Source organism: Malaya genurostris, chromosome 2 (assembly GCF_030247185.1).
Source record: "Malaya genurostris strain Urasoe2022 chromosome 2, Malgen_1.1, whole genome shotgun sequence".
NCBI classification, from domain to species: Eukaryota; Metazoa; Arthropoda; class Insecta; order Diptera; family Culicidae; genus Malaya; species Malaya genurostris.
In genome coordinates, this window is record NC_080571.1 from 286295722 (window position 1) to 286319986 (window position 24265).

A 24265-nucleotide genomic window follows, 5' to 3' on the forward strand; every position below is an offset into this window, starting at 1 on the left:
TCGTGGGAGACCAAGGTTGGAAGATGAACAACCTGAACTATTGAACACGATAGTAACGATAGCAATCCATGGATCAGCATCTCACGAAAGACGCAGTGAAGAGTCTTTGAGAAGTATTAAAACCCTGAGAGAATTGACTGAAGCGCTGAGAGAAAAAGGCTTTGTCTTAAGCAAAAGTGCACTGTATTTACGTTTATTGCCTAAAAGGAGTTTTTCTTCCGAAGGTAAAAGGCATGTATCCACCGTTCCCGTCAAACTCGTCAAAGATCAGAACGATCTTCATTCCTTTCACGTTGATGGGCAGTTTTGCACGGCAACTATACAGCATCTCGAAGAAATAGCCTCAATTCTTGGACCAAATGAAGTTTTTTTTTTGAGTCAAGATGAAAAGTCACGTGTTCCGCAAATTCTCAGTCCCCAATAGTTATGCATGTGCAATACAAAATTTCATTGCCCGACCACGATTGGGTGGTTGCTGAAAAACACAAGTTAATTCCATCCGTATACGCAGCCATTAAAATAATGAAAAATGCTTTCGGGGAAAGAAGTGCTGTTGGTTATACAGGCCCAACATTCATTGCCATTAGATCTGGAAAACACTCTTCATCAACGGCATATTCTCATGCTCTGGATTTGGAAACCATTATTGGTTTAGAACAATTTGATGACATCACCAAGTTTCAAAATGATGTGAAGCCAATTTTCATTGTCACTGTAGACGGTGGACCGGACGAGAATCCTCGGTACCAAAAAGTCATAAACATTGGAGTGCATCATTTTTTGAAATACAATCTGGATCCAATATTTATTGCTACCAACGCACCTGGTAGGAGTGCTTTCAACCGAGTCGAGAGAAGAATGGCACCCCTAAGCCGGGAGCTCGCTGGCCTCATTTTACCTCATGAACATTATGGGACTCATCTGGACTCCAGAGGTAAAACAATTGACTTGGAACTGGAAAAAAAGAATTTCATGCACTGTGGAGAAACTTTGGCTGAAATACGGAGTTCACTCGAAATTGACAAACATCCGACTGTGGCAAAATACATAAATCCTGAAACATCGGAAATTAATGCAGAAGAAATTCTCCAGAAAGATTTAAAATGGGCACAGCAACATATTAGAACCAGCCAGTATTTCACTCAGATCGTAAAATGTGATAATCCAAGTTGTTGCTCGAAACACCGAAACAATTTTTAAAATTTTACCGGAAAGATTTCTACCCCCTCCTATTCCAATTGAACAAATTGAACACGGATTGAAAATTCCTTCACCAAACGGATTAAGCAGCAGTTCAACTGCTAAATTCCCGTCGCTTTTTATAACAAGAAGCCTCAATTTAAAGAATATGTTCCCTACCTCTGCTGATCCTTTCCATATTCCATATGATGCATTTTGTTCGTCAGCGCAGACAGATTTAAAAGCCAGAATCTGAAAAACATGCCACATGTACCATGCTTCGAAAGTAATGCTTCAAAAGCATCGAGCTGTACACAAAGATAACAAATCGACGTATAAAAAACTGAAAATTCGGCCTATCAGGATAGCAGCGAGACGACAACGAGAAATGATGGCCATCCTAGAAGGTAATCATGTGGATTGACTCGAAGCGGACGATTTGGATTTGACTGGGATACATCTACCGTCTGAAGAAAATGAAACTGAAGAAGAAGCTGGTTCTATGCCAATTATTTCAATTACAGAGAATATGGATGGTCCTTGGGAGGAAAAATAATTAAATAAAGAATCATAGAACAAATTGTATTGAGTATGTATTAAGATGAATTTTATTTATTTTAAATTTGTGACATGTGACATAGGGGGGTTGGAGGGTCTTTGCAGTTGTGACAATTTGTGACAAAGGGGGAAGGGGGGGGAGTCGAAAATTGCCCAAAAAAAAGCGTGACGTCTTTTATGGACAGCCCCTCTATGCACTATTATAAACTCGAAGAAAACAATATAGGGATTAAACATCGATTGTGATAATACAATTATCGTGATACATGAATTTAAAATAATGAGAAATCACTCTACTTGGATTCATTTTGAGCATTCTGAACATAAGGTTTTTTCGTTGTTTATTGTTCATATCTTCATAAGCAGATGTTGATTGAAGGCGCATAAAAAACAGTTAGCTAAAATTTAATTCCGCTCGACAGTTTCAAATTTTTTGTGAAATTGTGCCTTGTATAAAATTTGAAATTTCAAGTACTATACTGTCTTTTTATTGTTGATAGGAAAACATTATGGATTCATTCAATGTTTATAATGTCTATGGCAACAAAGATTCAACTAGTTTACTTGAAAATAAGTTATTTCAGTATGGCATTACAACGTAACGACAACTTATTTTTAACCGACATAGAAACTAGTAGAAACTGCGCTTTTTGTCACAAAACTACTACTAGTCACAAATAAGCTAGCATAGCAAAAATTGTTACTTGGGCTTCCTATACCTTTGAAAAGATAGGTTTTTGGCTTCTCTTACGATAAGAATGTCTAAGAAAGAATATCGACTATCGAATGTCTGAGAAAGGTAAACTATTCTCTTTTTCTGTTTCACAAGTGAATTTAATGTTTTAATGAAGGTTGTTGATAATTTCCAAAAAAACTTGTTAAACAATCACGTTTGATGATGCAGAAAATATCATCAACGTATCTCCACCTGCGATTAGCTAATAATGCCTGTTTTTCTAAACTTTCTTCAAGATTTGCCATGAACAGTTGGCATGAAAACGGGGACAGAGGGTTACCATATCGGGGCACCTTGCAATTGTTTATAAAATTCGTCTCTGAACTTGAAGTACCAAAAATAGTTCATATCATCCATACAAAGGCGAGCTAAGGGTAGATAAGCTCTCAAATATTCTAATAAATTGATAGTGTGATTAGTGTAAAAATTCAACATAAATTTATCAGGTTTACAGATTTTGAGAGTCGACGACCAAATAAACTTATATCAGTTTTACCGATATTCGGTTTTCGATCCCAGAAGATACCCAAAAACTTTATGTGGAACGCACTACGAGTTCTCTGAGATGGCTACACTAATTTCAGAAAATAGAATAAAAATACACCCTCTCAGCATGCCGTTCTATTTTGTTGGGCTTTTAACGCTTGTTGAACGACATATTGCAAGAAATATTCGTTCAATTTGCTGTTTGTTGTTGTTTTTCCTCTTGCAAAAATAGTGTGAAAATTAGATGTTATCTTTATGTAGAAAGAAAATTTGTTGTTATTCTACGTGAAGTAGAAGCTTGTGCAGGTATGTGGTGTTAGTTAAAAATAAATAAGTGGAAAAAACTTCAGAAATTCTGCAGTAAAACTAGTCCAACGGGGCTCCAACTCCTCATGTTAAAAATGGCTCAACAATGGACCTCTGTCTGCCGGGTTTGTTGAACGAAAAAAATGGCATTCGGTTCAACGGTCTGTTTCAAAATCGGCAAACGAAGGTCCCGTGTTGGCCTCCCGTTGAACGATTGATTGGACTTTCATTGGACCAATGATTCAACGTATTGGACCAATGAAGGACCACCGTTGAACGTTTTTTTTCTAAGAGGGCACTGATTTTTCATGACAGAAAAAGACGATACCAAAATAGTTTCAAAGTTGGGCTCATTCTTTTCATGACCGTCGCACAGTGGTTCGAATCAATAAAAACGTGGACATAAATCAAAAGCTGCCAAACCAGAACGGTTCGCATATAGTTGCTTTGAAGAAATTATTTACAAATATTAATGCATATAGTTGCTTTGAAGAAATTTTTTACAAATATATACCGCGTAATTTGATCCTATCATTAATTGTTCATGGCCTACTTTGAGTAAAAATGTAACCATAACTTTTTTTTCTGAAGAGATAGAAACTTTTTTTCTTCTACAAAGTTTTAGAACTATTAAAAATAATTTACTTTGTCAAATATACCAAAAGTCTAGGTCGCACCGTTCTTGTTTCCTGGCAAAGTTTACCTTTTTTTTATCTAGGATAAAACCTTGCACCGAAGCGAAATATGCAACTTTATGCAGCTGATTTTTACAAAATTTGTAGGAAAAGATGTGCCCAATATCATAAAAAAAATCTAAGTGTAACTCGGTGGAACTTTTTTTTTAGGTCTTTTCAAAGTTAGTTTTCATTACTGAATTATGGCAACCCCCTTAAAACTAGTTTTCTAGTCATAACTTGTTTCGAGTTATTTTTTTATGCATGCTTCGTTTGGAATAATTGTAGAAAATAAAAAAAATTCATAATTTTGTAGAAGCTAATGCATAAGTTTATTCTTTTCTGGAAAATTTATGCATAATTTTACTTCTTACCTAGAAAACCTTGTGCGAAGCGAAATATGCAACTCAATGCAGAAAACTTTTATAATACTTATAGGAGAACATGTACCTTATCAAATTAATTTTCCAATGAGAATATCTTGAGTAATATTCGTGTGACTCATTTTCATCATGGCCATGCTGAAACAATGAATGGTTAAGAAACAGAGGGCGCACAGTGGTCCAAAACTGAAAAAAGGCGGTCACAAGTCTGTACAGACTTTCACTGATTTTTAAGAGCTAACGTGTCTTCGAAGAAGTTTTACAAAATTATATAACGCTTCTTTTGAAAGTAGCACCTTAATTTTTGTTAAGGGGGTAGTACCGATTTCGAAAAAAAATAATTTTGTTTTTGACGAAAAATTTTTTTCTTTCTATCTCATTTCAAAGAAAAAAAACATTTCAAGTTTTTTTTGCTGAAGATATGAATAATGTAAAAAAAATATTTTTTGAGATATTCGCTTTATTTTAAAAACAGTTTTTTTGGATTTGCCTACGTAGAATTTATCTCTATTACCTAAGTATCTACTACAAAGTTAGCATTTAAATGAGTAACTTTTCCCAACACTTTTCACAACCTAATCAATCAACTAGGTAGTTAATGTTACCTAATAAATCATTACAATATGTCACTTAGTCGCATTGCATTCGATCAATCAGTATCAGTCACGCTATCGTCTGAGTTTTCCGTATCGCTAATTTCTTATTCTGTTGTAAGTTCTAGCATATCAATTGCTTCCAGTGACAATTTCTTTCCAGTTTTGATAAGTTTGTAATAAATATTCGAAATCAGTGGGTCAGACGCTACTAGGAATCTACAAAAAACATCTGTCATCGTTTTTTCACGGCTGTTTTTCCTCGTGCCCAAGTTTGGATTTTTTTTATTTGTTTATTAATTTTTAACTTTTTTCATTCAATAAACTATAAGGGTTGTTTTATGGAATCGCTTATTTGAAACCTAAGAAAAAACCGTACATTCATGCCTTGGACGAATTTTTGTATCTTTGTTATATTTTACAGGCTGTTGAAAAAAGGCTTTGTATGAAATACCCCATGGATTATTACTATACATGCTATGCACGTATGCAAATATATGAAAGATATTTCTATCCTATTTCCGACTACCAGTCTGGACGCGCGTAAACACGCATAAACAAGTTCATGCTTGCACGCGCAACTTAAGCAAATTGTTGCGATTTTTATTTTGTTACTTTTTACAATTGACAATATTAGAATAAACTTCAACACATATTTAAAAAATGGAAAAATGTTTTCTAGACAAAATATAAAAAAGAATTGCAAAAGTACAAACCTTTACGAAGAGATTTCATGTTTAAACGTGTAAATAAATTGAGTTATCGCGAAGCAACACGATTTTTAAGACGAGATGTTGATCGGGCGACGCTCACTGCAAAAGTGAGTTACAGAAATAGCAGACGCGTGACGCCCTCTGTTTCTTAACCATTCATGGTTTCAGCATGGCCATAGTGAAAATGAGTCACACGAAGAGTACTCAAGATATTCTCATTGGAAAATAAATTGGATAAGATACATGTTCTCCTATAAGTATTATTAAAGTTTGCTGCATTAAGTTGCATATTTCGCTTCGGCACAAGGTTTCCTAGCTATAAAAAGGTAAAATTATGCATAAATTTTCCAGAAAAGAATAAACTTATGCATTAGCTGCTACAAAATTATGAAATTCTATATTTTCTACAATTATTCCAAACGAAGTATGCATAAAAAAATAACACGAAACAAGTTATGACTAGAAAACTAGTTTTAAGGGGGTTGCCATGATTCAGTAATTAAAACTAACTTTGAAAAGACCTAAAAAAAGTTCCACGGAGGTCCACTTAGATTTTTTTATGATATTGGGCACATCTTTTCCTACAAATTTCGTAAAAATCAGCTGTATAAAGTTGCATATTTCGCTTCGGCGTAAGGTTTTATCCTAGGTAAAAAAAGGTAAAATGTTGCATAACTTTGCCAGGAAAGAACAAACCAACAAAAATATGCGATTTTATAAATTCTACAATTATTCCAAACAAAGTATGCATAACAAAATAACTCGAAACAATTTATGAATAAAAAACTGATTTTAAGGGGGTTGCCATAAAAACGCTTTGTATATCCGAAACGGTGCGACCTTGACTTTTGATATATTTGACAAAGTAAATTATTTTTAATAGTTATAAAACTTTGTAGAAGAAAAAAAATTTCTATCTCTTCAGAAAAAAAAGTTATGGTTACATTTTTACTCAAAGTAGGCCATGAACAATTAATGATAGGATCAAATTACGCGGTATATATTTGTAAATAATTTCTTCAAAGCAACTATATGCATTAAAAGAACGGTTTGGCAGCTACTGATTTATGTCCACGTTTTTATTGATTCGAACCACTGTGCGTCGTATCGATCGGATGGTAGTTTGCATTAGAGCAGCTGTGCGTTAATCCATTCTAATCCGTTTCAAGGTCAATTGATACCAAATCTTTTGTATTTGTGAGCTTGTGCAGTAGATCAATACAGTATAAACAATGAATACCGTTAGACGGTGCCGGGTGTTATTGTGTTAAAACAATACGAACAGTGAACGGACGTTTAGTGTGGTGCCGTGAACCGGTGATCTGTGCTTATTAATTCTCAGAGGTCGTTGTAACTAACGCTTGGCTTCAGCGGCCGAGTTTTTTTTTATTCAATAATATAATTATTTTTAAGGCACACTGCTTTAGCTCTAAGGTGCCAAGGACTTTTTCTAATTTTATTAACGACTAACTTAAAACTAGGATAGTATGATTGGATAATGTTGTATTGGGGTCGCAGTGGTCGACTTTGGCTGATCCAACCTTCAGCTGGCGATCAGCACCGGCCGGTGGATGGAATATGTCATGAGTCTTCCAGATGACGTTGGCCGCATCCCTCGGTCCGTGTGGGTCCGCGGGAAACACCCCCAGGCTACGAATACCCGGCGGGTGGCCCGCATGACTAGAGCGACCTTCCGTGGGCGATGATGGTGATGTAAATATAACGAAAAAATATAGAGAAGTAAATATTGCGGAAAACGAAGTAAAATGGGGATATGGGAACGAAATGACTAAGAACGACAGAGATCTAATTAGTTGACCTCGAGATGGAGAAGAGACGGGGAGGGGGGAAGCGAAAAGGTTAGTGACAGCAAAAAGATCTTGTTAGTTCCGATGAAGATGGTGGACAGATGAGGAATCGGGATAATCGGCGGAAGTTAGTGTCGAACCTGCAGGTGAAAATAATTCTTAGCCACAGTTGAAATAACGTCGATAAATAGGAGGAACTTTCTAAGCAAGATGTAACAGATTACACTTGTATATTAATGTGTTTGAGGAACTGGTATATCAGAAGCATATATGAACTATCCCGACTCGCCAACACATCCCGAACCGGAACCTCAATCGGTCTACCTCGGGCCCTGAGGGATTCCAATAGCTCCGATCTGGCGTCGCGATACTCTACGCACGACCACACGACATGCTCGATGTCCTGATAACCGTCGCCACAGGTGCAGAGCCCGTTCTCCACGATCCCGATACGCCGGAGATGTGCGTTGAATGTATAGTGATTTGACATGAGTCGTGACATAACGCGAATGAAATCACGACTCACGTTCATCCCCTTGAACCAAGGTTTCGTCGATACCTTAGGGATAATGGAGTGTAGCCATCGTCCCAGTTCGTCATTCGTCCATGAAGTTTGCCAACTTTCGAGAGTTTTCTGACGAGAAATACTGAAAAATTCATTGAAGCAGATTGGTCTTTCATAAATGTCACCTTGTAATGCGCCCACCTTAGCCAATGAGTCTGCCTTTTCATTGCCCGGAATGGAACAATGCGAAGGGACCCAGACTAACGATATTAAATAAGACCGTTCAGATAAAGTTCGCAAGTGTTCCCGTGTTTTCCCCAGGAAATATGGGGGATACTTTCCTGGCTTCATTGCCCGGAGAGCTTCTATTGAGCTTAGACTGTCCGTGACAATGAAGTAATGGTCTTTGGGCAATGTTTCAATGATCTCGAGGGTGTACTGAATAGCAGCTAATTCTGCGACGTAAACTGAAGCCGGATCACTGAGTTTGTAAGAAGCGGTGATGTTTTGATTGAAGATGCCGAAGCCTGTGGACCTGTCGATGTTTGATCCATCAGTGTAAAACACCTTTTCACAGTTGACTGTTCTAAATTTATTATAAAATATATTAGGGGCCACTCGAGGGCGTACGTGTTCCGGAATTCCACGAATCTCTTCTCTCATGGATGTGTCGAAAAACACAGTAGAATCAGAAGTATCCAAGAAATGAGCACGGTTGGAAGCAAACGAAGAAGGATTAATATTCTGAGCCATGTAATCAAAATACAAGGACATAAAACGGGTTTGAGAATTAAGCTCAACTAACCTTTCGAAGTTTTCAATCACCAGAGGATTCAAAATGTCGCATCGAATGAGCAAACGATATGAGAGATCCCAGAACCGGTTTTTCAACGGTAAGACGCCCGCCAACACTTCAAGACTCATCGTATGAGTTGATTGCATGCAACCCAAGGCAATACGCAAACAACGATACTGAATTCTTTCCAGCTTAATGAAATGGGTGTTCGCGGCGGATCGGAAGCAGAAGCATCCATATTCCATAACGGACAATATCGTTGTTTGGTACAACCTGATCAGGTCTCCTGGGTGGGCACCCCACCAAGTTCCGGTTATTGTATGAAGAAAATTGATTCTCTGCTGGCATTTTTGTTTCAGATACCTAATGTGACATCCCCAGGTGCCTTTGGAGTCGAACCAGACCCCGAGATATTTGAATGTGAAGACCTGAGCTATGTTTCCACCCCCTAGTTGAAGCTGTAGTTGTGCTGGTTCTCGCTTCCTTGAAAATACAACCAGCTCAGTTTTCTCCGTAGAGAACTCGATACCCATTTGAAGAGCCCATGTGGATAAGTTGGCAAGAGTATCTTGTAACGGCCCTTGCAGATCGCCAGCTTTGGGTCCTATAATGGACACAACGCTGTCGTCGGCAAGTTGTCTCAGCGTGCAAGATGTGTTGATACATTTATCGATGTCGTTTACGTAAAAATTGTATAAAAGGGGGCTTAAGCATGAGCCCTGAGGAAGACCCATGTAACTGAATCGTATTGTCGACAAATCACCATGCGCGAAATACATGTATTTCTCGGACAATAGATTGTACAAAAAGTTATTCAAAATTGGTGAAAGACCATGCTGATGCAACTTCTCAGATAGGATATTTATAGAAACTGAGTCAAAAGCCCCCTTGATGTCTAGGAAAACTGACGCCATTTGTTCCTTACGAGCAAATGCCATTTGAATTTCTGTTGAGAGCAACGCAAGACAATCGTTCGTTCCTTTGCCCCTGCGGAAACCAAATTGTGTATCTGAAAGTAAGCCATTAGTCTCGACCCAATTGTCTAGACGAAACAGAATCATTTTTTCGAACAATTTCCGGATACAGGAAAGCATAGCAATCGGCCGATACGAATTGTGATCGGAGGCTGGTTTTCCTGGTTTTTGAATGGATATCACTTTCACTTGTCTCCAGTCATGTGGAACAATGTTGTCCTCAAGGAACTTATTGAATAAACTCAGCAAGCGCCTTTTGGCGGGGTCAGGCAGATTTTTCAACAAGTTGAATTTTATTCTGTCTAATCCCGGGGCTTTATTGTTACATGACAAGAGCGCAAGTGAGAGCTCTACCATCGAAAACGGTGTTTCGTTTGTATTTGGTGTCGCGGCGCGGGTGATCTTCTGTTCCGGAACAGAGTCTGGACATACTTTTTTAGCGAAATCGAATATCCAGCGGTTAGAATATTCCTCGCTTTCATTCGTTGTGTTATGATTGCGCATTCGTCGGGCTGTGTTCCAAAGAGTGCTCATAGATGTTTCTTCTGTTAGGCCGTCTACGAACCGACGCCAGTAACCGCGTTTCTTAGCTCTAATCAAGTTCTTAATTTTAACGTCTAACGCCGCGTAATTCCGGTAATTATCAGGTGTTCCATTTTTTCTGAATATTTTATACGCGGAGGCTCTCTCCGCGTTTAGATTTGTGCACTCTTTGTCCCACCACGGGTTGGGAGGACGGATGTTAGTTTTCGCGCCGGGTACACGTTTCGTCTGAGCTTGAGTCGCGGTGTCGAGAATCAAGCCAGCCAAAAACGTGTACTCTTCCTCCGGAGGAAGTTGTTGAGTTCTTTCAAGTTTCTCAGATATCGCGGTCGCATAGCTATTCCAATCAATATTTCGTGTGAGGTCATACGAAACATTGATTGTCTTCGATGGTTTTGAGCCGCTGGTGATTGATATTACGATCGGTAGATGATCGCTACCGTGGGGATCAGGAATTACCTCCCACGTGCAATCCAACCGTAGCGATGTCGAGCAAAGTGATAAATCCAGCGCACTTGGTCTTGCTGGTGGTGCAGGAATCCGTGTCATTTCTCCCGTATTCAAGATTGTCATATTGAAGTTGTCGCAGATATCATGGATCATAGCTGATCTGTTATCGTCGTGAAGACAGCCCCATCCCGTACCGTGTGAGTTAAAGTCCCCTAAATATGTTTTTACTGTTGGCATGAAAGCAATTAAAATGCTTTTAAGAGGGTCAGAAATATTAAAAGTTGTAAAAATCCAGTCCACAACATCAGAGAACTTGATAAGTCCAGCACCTAGTTGTTTCTCTGGTAGATTTTCAGGGACGTTTGGGGATTTTGTTGTCCCGGGAAGTGGTGGGAATTCCATCTCGGAACTGAGTTTTCCGAGACCAGGAGCCTTTTGCTTCGGTGGTTTGTCCCGATTCCCGTTAGCTGTAACTTTTCGAAGCCCTTCAGAAGACACCTTCGAACCCTTACTAGGTAGCTTATGAGAGGATTTATTCATTCTTTTCCTACAGCTATGAGGGACCGCCGATGATGGACCTTCCAAAGGGTCATCAGAATCGCTCTCGTCAGTTGACAAGCAGGCATATGGGTTCGTTGTCAGTTTAGGAGGGGTGGCACTCTTAAGCATCTCGGCAAAGGAACGCTTGGAGTGTGCCTTCAGGGAACGCTTCATCCGATCTCCTCGCAGCTTATACGCAGGACATGCCATTAGGTCATGCGGACCCTCCTTGCAGTAGAGACACTTTTCAGCATCCTTACCGCAAGAGCCATCCGCATGAGCCTCCCCACAGTTAGCACACCGGGGCTTATTGCAGCAATGAGAAGCTGTATGCCCCAATTGTTTGCAATTGGTACAATTCATTACTCGAGGTACAAAAAGACGAACAGGCAGACGAACCCGGTCCAAGAGGATGTAGTTGGGCAAAGCAGAGCCGGCGAAGGTCACACGATAAGAGTCAGATTGGGGATAAGACTTTGTTCCATCCCCGGCGATCGATACTGAATGCAATCGCTTGCAGTCCAGTATCTTGACGTTCTTAAGTGAGGGGTCCTTAAAACAGCCCTCTCCGTACTTAAGAACGTCCTCGCAAGTCAAACTCGAATCGGTGACCACACCGTCGATTTCTACTTCGCGAGCTGGCACGTAGACGGGGTACTCCCGCGTAAAATGATCATTTTGAACGAGCTCATTAGCCTGCTTTGAGCTGGTGAGCAGAACCCTGAGCTTATCTGGGCGTATTTTATCAATACTTTTTATAGTATTGTATCGCGAGGACAGATCCCGCGTTATTTTCAAAACATTCAATTTTTTTTCTTTAGCCTTGGTCCGGAAATAAACCGAGTAAGGCCCGGCCGAGAGTGCAAGCCCATCGGGATAACTCTTTATGCGAGACTTATTGCTGCCAACAGAAGTCTCCATCTGATCATCGATAACGGAGGGGTCGGGATTCAAATTTACCTCCGCGCAGAAATAAATGATTCGGGGGGGGGGGGGGGGGGGGGTAATGAACGGTCGAATGAAGAAGAAAAAAAAAATATACAAAATAATAGTACTTAACTTTTAATCCAACGGAGGCCACCAAGGCCAAGCCCTCGTCGATCGGCGTATCGCCGCTTCGAGGATGTGTAAAAAACCTCCGAGAGAAAAAAGCACACTCACTTATAATCCGCACAGTATAATCACAATGGCCACTGAAATCTGGCCTTGATCGATCAAACAATCACCGGCTAACGGTACTGTTTCGATCGTCCGCTCACAACAATGCACTGCTTCAGTGTATAATGTACAAAAAACCTCTCACAGAAAAAAGCACTATTGTCTATTACACAATAGCGATATAATCTAGTTTTGATCGTCCGGTCACGTTATCACACACGGCACTGGTTTTTTTCGCAGTAAACACAAAGCACGTCCGTTCGCTCGGAAGGTTGAAACGGCAATGCTCAGCGGCCGAGTTGCTACGGATCATTAGCTAAGTATTATATTTTTCCCTTCGTGTCGCTTTATCGTCTTATATTTTGACTCCCCCTATAATTTGCGGGGAACCTCAACCGCGCTATGGCAAGTCCATTTAATACTCCCCTGCCCCCGAAGATAAAATGGAAACAGATTCTAAATCTGCTCCAAATAGTAAGACTCACCGGGTTAAACAGTATCCCGAAGAGCCTTCACCCTCGGCCGGCCTTTATGTGGTTTATTTCCGGACCAAAGAGAAGAATAAACCGCTTAATATTTTGAAAATCTCTAAAGACTTGGCGTCAAAATATACAACCTTGAAATTTATTTCAAAAATTCGTCCCGATAAGCTCAGGGTCTCGTTGACCAGTCTGAAACATGCTAATGAGATCGCTCGAAACGATCACTTTACGCGGGACTACCGCGTTTACATACCAGCTCGCGAAGTCGAGATAGACGGAATGATCACGGATCCAAGTCTGACATGCGAGGACATTCTCAAACATGGGGTCGGATGTTTTAAAGATCCCTTGCTTAAGAATGTCAAGATACTGGACTGCAAACGTTTGCATTCAGTATCGATCGCCGCGGATGGGACAAAGTCTTATCCCCACTCGGACTCGTACCTTCTCCGGCTCGGCTTTGACGAAATTCGTTCTCCTGGACAGGGTTCGTCTGCCTGCACGACTTTTCGTACCACGGATAATGAATTGCACTAGTTGTCAACAACTAGGACACACAGCTTCCCATTGTGGAAATCGGCCCCGCTGCTCGAAGTGTGGTGAGAGTCATGCGGATGGCGTTTGCGACAGAGACATTGAAAAGTGTCTTTACTATGGGGTGGCCCCGCATGACCTCACAGCATGTTCTGCGTATGAATTGCGTGGAGATCATTTGAAACGATCTCTTAAGCAACGATCAAACCGCTCGTTCGCAGAAATGCTGAAAATCGTCACACCATCTGAACAGAACCCCTACACCTGCTTGTCTGCGGACGATTGCGACTCTGACGATCCTCAAGAAGGTACATCTTCAACTGTCCCTCGTAGTTTTAGGAAGAGGAGAAATATATCATCTCCTAAACTCCCTAGCAAGGGTTCGAAGATATCTCTTGAAGGCCCTCCAAAAGTAACAGCAGAAGGAAGTGTTGGTAAAAAAAACGAAAAGACGAAGCCAAAAGCTCCTAGTTCCGGATACTTAAAATCTGAGAAAGAATATCCAACACTTCCGGGGACACCCAAAACCCCGAAAGTCCGCAAGGAACCAGAAAACACATCAAGTGCTGGACTTGTAAAATTCACTGACATTGTGGACTTTATATTTTCCGTCTTCAGCATTTCTGACCCCCTAAAAGGTATTTTGATGACTTTCCTACCAAAAGTTAAAATGTTTTTGATGCAGCTGACTGCAAAATGGCCCCTACTCTCTGCAATCGTTTCCTTCGATGGCTAATTTTTCGAACGAGGTCAAGGATTCGTACACTGTATTACAGTGGAACTGTAGAAGTATCATCCCGAAAATAGATCCTTTTAAATACCTAGTAAATAATCTGAAATGTAACGCATTTGCATTGTGCGAAACTTGGTTAACTTCTGATGTATCACTAAACTTCCACGATTTTAACATTATTCGCCTGGATCGAGATAATCCCTACGGAGAAGTACTTTTGGGGATCAAAAAGTGCTACTCCTTCTTTCGAATTCACCTCCCCTCGATACCAGGTATTGAAGTTGTCGCATGTCATGTCACAATTAAAGGCAAGGACCTTTGTATTGCTTCCATCTATATTCCCCCTAGAGCCTCAGTTGGGTATTACTGGCTCAGCAGTATCATGCAACTTCTTCCCGCACCGACGTTAGTTTTAGGAGACTTTAACTCTCACGGTACGGGATGGGGTTGTCTTCATGATGATAACAGATCAGCTATGATCCATGATATTTGCGACAACTTCAATATGACAATCTTGAATACGGGAGAAATGACACGAATTCCCGCATGGCTGGCTTGATTCTCGACACTGCGATTCGAGCTCAGACGAAACGTATACCCGGCGCGAATACTAACATTCGTCCTCCCAACCCGTGGTGGGACAAAGAGTGCTCATCACTGAACGCGGAAAGATCTTTAGCATTCAAAAAGTTCAGAAAATATGGAACACCTGATAATTACCATAATTAAGCAGCGCTAGATAAGCAAATGAAGAACTTGGTTATAGCAAAGAACCTAGGTTACTGGCGACGGTTTGTTGACGGATTAACAAAAGAAACATCGATGAGCACTCTTTGGAACACAGCCCGACGAATGCGCAACCAAAACACAACGAACGAAAGCGAGGAATATTCTAATCGCTGGATATTTGATTTCGCTAGAAAAGTACGCCCCGATTCTGTTCCGGAACAGAAGATCTTCCGTGTCGCGACATCGAATACAAACCGTGTCGCGACATCGAATACAAACCGTTTTCGATGGTAGAGTTCTCACTTGCGCTCTTGTTGTGTAGCAATAAAGCCCCGGAGTTAGACAGAATTAAATTCAACTTGTTGAAAAATCTTCCTGACTCTGCCAAAAGGCGCTTGCTGAATTCATTCAACAAGTTCCTCGAGGGTAATATTGTTCCACACGACTGGAGACAAGTGAGAGTTATCGCCATTCAAAAACCTGGGAAACCAGCCTCCGATCACAATTCGTATCGGCCGATTGCTATGCTTTCCTGTATCCGGAAGTTGTTCGAAAAAATGATTCTCTTCCGTCTAGACAAATGGGTCGAAACTAATGGCTTGCTTTCAGATACACAATTTGGTTTCCGCAGGGGTAAAGAAACGAACGATTGTCTTGCGTTGCTCTCAACAGAAATTCAAATGACATTTGCTCGTAAAGAACAAATGGCATCAGTATTTCTAGATATCAAGGGGGCTTTTGATTCAGTTTCTATAAATATCTTATCTAAGAAGCTGCACCAGCATGGTCTTTCGCCGGTTTTGAACACCTTTTTATATAATCTATTGTCCGAGAAACACATGTATTTTGCACATGGTGATTTGTCGACAATAAGATTCAGTTACATGGGTCTTCCTCAGGGCTCATGCTTAAGCCCCCTTTTATACAATTTTTACGTAAACGATATCGATAAATGTATCAACACATCTTGCACGCTAAGACAACTTGCCGACGACAGCGTTGTGTCCATTATAGGACCCAAAGCTGCCGATCTCCAAGGACCATTACAAGATACCCTCGACAACTTGTCGACATGGGCTCTTCAACTTGGTATCATGTTCTCTACGGAGAAAACTGAGCTGGTTGTATTTTCAAGGAAGCGAGAACCAGCACAACTACAGCTTCAACTAAGGGGTGAAACTATTGCTCAGGTCTTCACATTCAAATATCTCGGGGTCTGGTTCGACTCCAAAGGCACCTGGGGATGTCATGTTAGGTATCTGAAACAAAAATGCAGGCAGAGAATTAATTTTCTTCGCACAATAACCGGAACTTGGTGGGGTGCCCACCCAGGAGATCTGATCAGGCAGTACCAAACAACGATATTGTCCGTAATGGAATATGGATGCTTCTGCTTCCGATCCGCCGCGAACACCCATTTCATTAAACTGAATTCAGTATCGTTGTTTGCGTATTGCCTTAGGTTGCATGCAGTCGACTCATACGATGAGTCTTGAAGTACTGGCGGGCGTCTTACCGTTGAAAAATCGATTCTGGGATCTCTCATATCGATTGCTAATTCGATGCGACATCCTGAATCCGATGGTGATTGAAAATTTCGAAAGGCTTGTCGAGCTCAATTCTCAAACCCGTTTTATGTCCTTGTATTTTGATTACATGGCTCAGAATATTAATCCTTCTTCGTTTGTTTCCAACCGTGCTCATTTCTTGGATACTTCTGATTCTACTGTGTTTTTCGACACATCCATGAAAGAAGAAATTCGTGGAATCCCGGATCACGTACGCCTTCAAGTGGCCCCAAATATTTTTTATAATAAATTCAGAACAGTCAACTGTGAAAAGATGTTTTACACTGACGACACACAGGCTTCGGAATCTTCAATCAGAACATCACCGCTTCTCACAAACTCAGTGATCCGGCTTCAGTCTACGTCGCAGAATTAGCTGCTATTCAGTACACCCTCGAGATCATTGAAACCTTGTCCAAAGACCATTACTTCATTGTCACGGATAGTCTAAGTTCAATAGAAGCTCTCCGCGCAGTGAAGCCAGGAAAGTATCCCCCATATTTCCTGGGGAAAATACGGGAACACTTGCGAACTTTATCTGAACGGTCTTATTCAATATCGTTAGTCTGGGTCCCTTCGCATTGTTCCATTCCGGAAAATGAAAAAGGCAGACTCATTGGCTAAGGTGGGCGCATTAGAAGGTGATATTTACGAAAGACCAATCTGCTTCAATGAATTTTTCAGCATCTCTCGTCAGAAAACTCTCGAAAGTTGGCAAACTTCATGGAGCAATGGCGAACTGGGACGATGATTGCATTCCATTATCCCTAGGGTATCGACGAAACCTTGGTTCAGGGGTATGAACGTGAGTCGTGACGTCATTCGTGTGATGTCTCGGCTCATGTCAAACCATTACACATTCAACGCTCATCTCCAGCGTATTGGAATCGTGGAGAGCGGTCTCTGCGCTTGTGGCGACGGTTATCAGGACATCGAGCATGTCGTATGGACGTGTTCAGAGTATCGTGACGCCAGGTCTTCATTAAAGGACTCCCTAAGGGCCCGAGGTAGACCACCTGAAGTTCCGGTCCGAGATGTGTTGGCTAGTCGGGATATCTCTTATATGCTTCTTATATACCAGTACCTCAAACACAATAATATCCAAGTGTAATCTGTTATACCTCGCTCAGAAAGTATAATCTCCACCTACAGGTTCTACACTAACATCCGCCCGATTCTCTCGATCACCGTCCCTGTCCACCATCTTCATTGGAACTAACAAGATCTTATTTTTGTCACTAACTTTTCGTTCCCCCTTTCCCCGTCTCTTCACCATCTCGATGGCAACTAATTAGATCTCTGTAGTTTTCAGACATTTTGTTTCCATACCCCCTATTTACCTCGGTTTCCACAATATTTACTTTTTTTTCATTCTCTTCGTAACATCACCATCACCGCGTACGGCTCTACGCTCCAGTCGATGACCAGCATGCGGGCCACCCGCCGGGCATTCGTAGCCTGGGGGTGTTTCCCGCGGACCCACACGAACCGAAAGGAAGCGGCCATAGATAGCGCCATCTGGAAGTCATGCAATATTCAATTCACCGACCACTGCCGAACGCCAGCTGAAAGCTGGATCTTCGAAAATTCGAGACGACATAATCTAATGATACTATTCTAGTTTTAAGTTAGTCGTTAATTCAGATTAGAAAATACCCTTGGCATCTTAGAGCTTAAGCAGTGTGCCCAAAAATATATTATACTATTGAATTTAAAAAAAAGTTGGGCTCAAAACTATTTATATTTTATTCGTCATACTAACTCATGGACATATGAACTATTTTTTTGTTATACTGGTCTCTGAATATCGTTTCTGGAACTACCACAAATAATGACAAAAACTTTAAAAAGGAACTCACTTCTACACCTCATGGAATGCTTAATCGATTGTCACACGTTTAGATTAAAAGGAATCATACATACATTTCATACAATTTCTGTATTCGAATTGCCTTGCAGTTCCAAAGTTTTAGTTACAATTCATTTAAAACGACGGTCATTAACATAATTTCATGAAAACTAAACACAACGAAGAATATTCAAGCGAAAAACACATGCAGATTGATAAAAAAAAAGATATCATCTCACTGCTAGGTGGATTAGGCACGATTTATTTTCATACAATCGCAAGTTAAAAACGATTAAAACATTCGATTGTCTTTTTAGCATGGCCCGTTTTGTGCGAAGATTCGTTTAACTCATGCGGTTGAAATTTCGCGCCTTAGTTTGGCACTGAATCTCACCTTAATTCTCGTTCTTACCAAACACTTTACCTCCGGTTTAACCATGATACGAGTATAGAACCGGTTTTTAATTGGATATGAAATTCTAGTAATTTGTGTGTTTAGTTATTGTCCTACACACTGGCCGTAGCATCATTAAGTAATTTATTACACATTTTCATTTATTCGGTTCATTAAGAAGTCCCAATAGAGGGAGTCTAGCTCAACCCAAATGCTCGATATTAAAATCAATTGTTATTTAAATTTGATGCTTGCATCTTCTAGTCAATTAGGCTGTCTCTTCATGTGTTTTCATATGAACGATAGTTTAATTGGCAAAACAATTTCCCCAGTTAGGAGCTAGCTACGGATTCGAGTCCCATCTCTGCGGTTTTCATTACATAACTGCATTCGAGTGTCATTTTACCGATCTGTTTTCCTCGTTAGATCAAATTTAAAACTAGCCCAAGAAGGCTCTACGTCTTAACAAGATCAACAACAAGAAAGTTTTTTTCTGAAAAATCATTGTCTTGTTGATTGATGGAATTTATCTCTTCGCAATAATGACTTGGAAGTAAGACAAGTCATCACTAATAATAACGCTTATCAACACTATTTCATACTCCAGCAGTCACATTCGATTTTCGCGCTTGAACCAACGTTCCAACTGACAACAATAACAAGATATCGCACGGTATATTTTGTAATCATACAACACTTATCAATAATAAAAAAAAATATGCGTTCTTCATTTTGGCACGCTCGGACCTGGAATTATACCCCAGAGTTGTGTTTCGTATGACAAAATCAGTCTAATCTAATCGCCTCGCCGTTTTCTTCAGACTGTTATCTTTTTCCGCCGGCGACAGGTTCGTTCGAGGTTGTGAGGTGATGTCTTCATTGATAAGATATTTTCAATAGGCAAGTATACCGAGAAATCCATTGTGATAAACCAGCATGCCCACTCGAAATAGGCACCGCGGTGAGAAAAATGATTCCCTAATATCGGCAATGGAAATCCCCTTGGACAGAAACTCACCCGATAGATCGACCCGATTGCTTGACGAGGCGTCACTTCCTTAATTATCCTATGGTCGCTATAGTCGCCAACCGCTGCGTCACCGAACTCTAAACGAAACCAATACGCTATTTCCGGCGAGGTGCGGCGGAAATTATCTCCTATTAATATAATTGCAAATTTGAGACCACCACAGCACGAAACACTCATTCACACTTGATTATTATTTTTGCATTCCATAACGGACCGTCTATCTCTTCGATGAGACAGAAATCATTTGTTTCTTCTCCGTTGTCTCTTCTGTCCGGTGGAAAATTCAGCACATGAAACCCCCGGAAAAAACTACCACCCCCACGAACAGAAGCTTCGAATCACACTTATATGTACATTTCAAAATATGGCCACTTGTTGATTGAACACAAAACCACCCCGTTGATTTCATTCACGTATTTCACGGCCAAAACAACGAAAAACGAAATGAAAACAAATATCAACCGTTGTTTACCAGGATACGATTTTCACAACTAACCAATCGCTTCCGAGTTAGTTTGGCGCGATTTTGCTTCGACCACGGTTCTTACTTTCTCCAGTTTCACGAGCGGCACGTCCAACAGGTCCGACTGATGGCATGCGACTGCTAGTAGATGTGCTGCACACCGGAGCTTCCTTGTTCGACTATTGAATGCCATTCCAGCATCGGCATTATGGTTATCGTCCTAGTCGTGACCGACAACGTGGTCATTCTCGGCATCGTCGTCGTCGTCGTCGTCGTCGTTGGTGGCGGAGGTGATGCTGGAACCGACGCCATCGTAAACAGACGACTTTTTGACCAAACTATTCGGCGTGGTTGAACTTCACGAGTAAACAGATGATGAAACGTAAACAGAAACGTGCTATTTTCTTCTGGCTTGAAGATATCGTACAACTTATTTCTGTTGTTTGAAGCCGTTTTTGCATTACTCGAAACAGATGCAATTGAAGCAAGGTGTAGAGCAATTCAATGCGGAATCGGCTGACTGTTGGTACGACCTGCTTCGATTTGCATGAAACTTGGCATGTGTGTTCGTGATGGCAAATGAAGTATTTTTCACTGGTCTAGAGATTTTTTTTCACTTAAGACTAATTTATGAAAAGGGCGTATGTGTTTTGAGGCACATTATTTTCATACAATTATAACTAGAAATCTAGAGCTTCTACAAAAAAATATGTGTAAGAGTTGAGCACACCAGTTGAATCACGGGCTGGTTCTACGAAGCACACGACTCTCGATCTAGTAGCAACACGGCACACGAGCGTGTGCTCCAGACTTCGTGTATGTGTTTTCTGCTAGCTCGCGTGTTTCGTACTTCAGCGTGCCACTCGAGGAAATACTTTTTAATAATATTTGAAAAATGATGTTTTTATAGGAATAAATGAATCTCAGCAATGAAATATTATTCTCCAAGCTACGTTCAATGAAAAAGCTCGTAGGAGTCTACTTCCTAAATGCAGTCATTTTCGAGATATATGAGGAACTAAATAGGGTAACGGCTCCCTATTTCATCTGAGCTCCTATTTCCATCTCATCCCTTCACCTCATTACTTTGAACATGAATATCTTACAACGTACCTGAACCAAACTGTGGAATGTTTTAAAATGATTATTCAAGCTATTGTCACACTTTCTCATTGGAAGAAATGGTTTTAAATTATTCGGTGATAGTTTTTTTTAATTTAAAACAAACTCACTTTTCAATTTAGGAAACATTTTCGTCTCAATATTTATAGTTCGTCATGTTTCTGAATATCTACTAATTGATTCGTCTCAAAACATGATCACTATTTCACACAATTACACTACCATTGAATGCTGGATGACTTCTTAATTAGTAATGTTCACTTGCCACTTGTTTATTTAACGATTTAAAACTTCAAAAATTACCCGACAAACAATAAAAGTCTTTAAAAATATGAGATGAAAGTTTTTCACTTAGTTCACTTGATTGCGCTTTGTTTTCATCTCATTTGGTTTCGCAAAGTTGCCAAGTTATCTCATATTGTTACAAAAAATAAATTGTTTTTCTTCTTCAAATCATTATCAAAAAGTATGTTTTTGGTATCCGTGACATTAGTTTAATTATATTATTGATATTAATATTTAAATAAAACTGTTTTGGCTTCGAATATTACCAGAAAGAGCGTGGTAAATACTAATGAAATAACCATTGTGGCAAATCTAGTAGAACTGGTTTTATTCCAACGTCACGTTAACATAACGCTTTGAAGGGTGTGTGTATTTCATCCAGCCCCCTGCTATGACGTCATGAAACTGTGGCCAGCATCATTCTGCAAAAACCAAAACAACGAAGAAGAATGGCTAACAAAAATTGGATATTACAAACTACTTGTTTATTCAGTACCCTTTAAAGCACTTCCCCGCAAATCATTGATCAGAATATCATCACTACGATAAGGAAATTAAGATTTTACTCGAATTGAAATGCTCGAATGTTTGTTTACCATACTCTGAGCGCTCTGATTGCCCACCAAATGCCCCAGATGTTGGTTACGATAGCACTTGCTGGAGTGCCCTATCTTTGCCACCGGGCTGATTTCATCGGATGTGCACAGAGATGCCAGATATTTTTATAGAAAATATGTATTACGTTGCATAGAAAGTCTATATCTGCTCTATCTGTTTTCACTAATAAAATGATGTTGATCATAATCAATTAGCTGCATAAAAGATTTCCAACTTTTAAAGAATCACTGCAATCAAATACTAATAGATACTCAGAGAAAAAAGTCTAATTTTTTACTTCTCACTTTCTATGAATCTGTTCAAATATGTATTAAATTAAGGAAATCTGTACAAAATCTACTTTGATTTAAATCAGTATGCGAACGCAAAAATCTATACAATACAGATAAATCTGTATAAATGGCATCTCTGGCTCTACACTTTGTTTTAAGAAGGGCTAATGAATAAATAGTAACAATTACATTTTAGTTTTTATTTAAAGTTCACCAAATTACCTGCACAGTAAAATTTTTAAACGTTGAAATGATTTCAAACTGGTTCTAAAAATATCGTTTGTTGTCTCATAGTTGGCATTAGGTCGTTTTTAAGAAGAATTCTGACATTTTGAACCTGAGAGTGTACCCGCATACGCATGGCTGCCAGATGGCTGACTAAACGCTGCCAGCTGGAAAAATATGGCTATGGCAGACATTCTGGTGACCGACTGCCTCACCGCTGCCAGATATACAACTTAAACGATACAACCGTATCCACCAGGATTTTTTCACATTGAAATCTTTGACATATCCAGCGAGGGTGAGTAGATGAAAACGCTCGGCTAACTTAGATACAGGCGACTTTGTTTTGTCAAATTGGATTTGACAACCGTCACTGAATCAATTTTGGTAGCCGTCTGGTGGCCATGGCTGCCAAGGTAGCCAAAACGCTATGCGGGTAATAGTGGAATATTTTGTTTTGATTGCTGTCGCCATTGCTAATTTATAAAATGAATAAAGGATTAACGATAGGATGGATAAAAATCCATTGAGATGGAATTAGGAGCAGAGTAGTGAACACATCATAAGTGTTTTTGGCTGTATTATGAATATTTGTTAAATTTTCAAGAAATGTGAATCAATTCTCAATGTGGAGCAAGGCGAATGAAGCAGTAATATGAAATAGTTATAGTGATTTTAGTGGCAAAATCGGGGTTTGAAGGCGACATCCTTACAAATGAGATGAAATAGGGAGCCCTTACCCTATTTTATGAGAATATGCATTTTTACCTTTTTGCCTTTCTCTATAGAAAGGTATTAGAATTCCTGGAAAAATCGACTTTTGAACGGATCTTCGGAGACTCATAGTGTTATATACCATTCGACTCAGTTCGACGAGATCGGAAAACGTCTGTGTGTGTATGTATGTGTGTGAGCATTTTTCGAAGATATTTCTATGCGCTCAATTTTCTCAGAGATGGCTGAACCGATTTGACCAACTTATGCTCGTTTGAAAGCTACTGTCGGGCCATTGATCAAGTTCAAAGATCAAATGGCTGTGACTTTTGGTTCCGGATATATGATGTTATAAGTTTGTTGTACTCTCTCTCTCTCACATTAACAACAGTCTCTTTCGTTTTCTACGTGTACATCTCCTCATTTTCGCTGTCTATTGCTGCTCATCTATCTCTTTCTGATTTTTGCTCTATTATCAGCCATGACTGAAAAATTTCAATGTTTAATCTGTTTTGATGTGAGGGGGAAGTGACTGCGTAAGTTAAAACAAGCATACAAATTCAAATCGCAGTTCGTTCAAAATTAATGTTTTCACACCGTTTGTGCTTTTAGTGTAGAGTAGCCGTTCCCATTTTCGATCATTTTTAATGTTTCAATCCACTTGACGAAAACTATTTGAAATCGTTTGTGAGTAAACAATTTGTTATGAAATTGTATAATGTGAAAACTGTGACTATTCATGTATGTTAACCCTATAGTTGCCCTGAAGATGAAGGGATATTCCTTCGAAACGTCGGCTTTAAACGCTAAATAAATATTTTGTAAAGCAACACTTGACCAATAAG

General features: G+C 39.9%; 1 protein-coding gene across 1 annotated transcript in view; it reads right to left on the reverse strand.

Annotated features, from left to right (window-relative positions):
• The window catches only part of LOC131429253 (uncharacterized), a 367830-nt gene extending 347517 nt beyond the window's left edge, over nucleotides 1-20313 (reverse strand). Inside the window, exon 1 of the mRNA XM_058593304.1 lies at nucleotides 19710-20313. The gene's annotated coding sequence lies outside the window, so the exon portion shown is untranslated. The remainder of the gene's footprint in view (nucleotides 1-19709) is intronic.
• Nucleotides 20314-24265: the final 3952 nt, after the last annotated feature.